The 601-nt window shown below is 48.3% G+C and overlaps 1 non-coding gene across 1 annotated transcript; it reads right to left on the reverse strand.

Annotated features, from left to right (window-relative positions):
- Nucleotides 1-223: 223 nt before the first annotated feature.
- On the reverse strand, nucleotides 224-297 carry trnan-guu (transfer RNA asparagine (anticodon GUU)). The gene has a single exon. It is a non-coding gene; the product is annotated as a tRNA-Asn (tRNA).
- Between the last annotated feature and the right edge of the window lie 304 nt (nucleotides 298-601).

Here is a 601-nt window from a genome sequence, read left to right on the forward strand (position 1 = left end):
TGGGTTGCAACCCCAAGTTGGGCGCCACTGTTTTTAAACTTTGCTGCTTTTCTGGGTGAAATCCAGCTCTGAATTTCTCCGGCAGCGTCACCACTCAAACTGACACCAGATGACAGTACAGCCGGTAAAACTTGAGAGCTATTTTTATTGACGCCCACGGACCCATTGCCAACCCGCAACTGTTTGCTTTTGAAGGATCATGGGAAGGAAAAAGCACAAGCTCCGTCCCTGGGTGGTCTGGATCCACCAACCTTTCGGTTAACAGCCGAACGCGCTGACCAATTGCACCACAGAGACTGACACAGCAGCTGTTAACGATATTCTAATCCAGGGTGTCAATGATCACAATTCTATTTCTGCGAAACCTGTTCCAGAACTACAGCATCACCGCACCATTTACAAGTCTACACAAGTCTCTTTGTTTCTTTCGATCCCGTAGTATTGCTGTGGTGTAGCGGTTATACCCTTTCTTCTATGAACGTGCAGCTAAAATGAATCCATGTCTCTGGCCAGAGGGAGGAATTCAACGGGAGGGAAGGGAACTGACCACCAGAAGACCAAGGATCCAATACTTTCCATTCGGAGATGCTTTAGGAGGGGC

This window comes from Mustelus asterias, chromosome 30 (genome assembly GCF_964213995.1).
Source record: "Mustelus asterias chromosome 30, sMusAst1.hap1.1, whole genome shotgun sequence".
Lineage (NCBI taxonomy): Eukaryota > Metazoa > Chordata > Chondrichthyes > Carcharhiniformes > Triakidae > Mustelus > Mustelus asterias.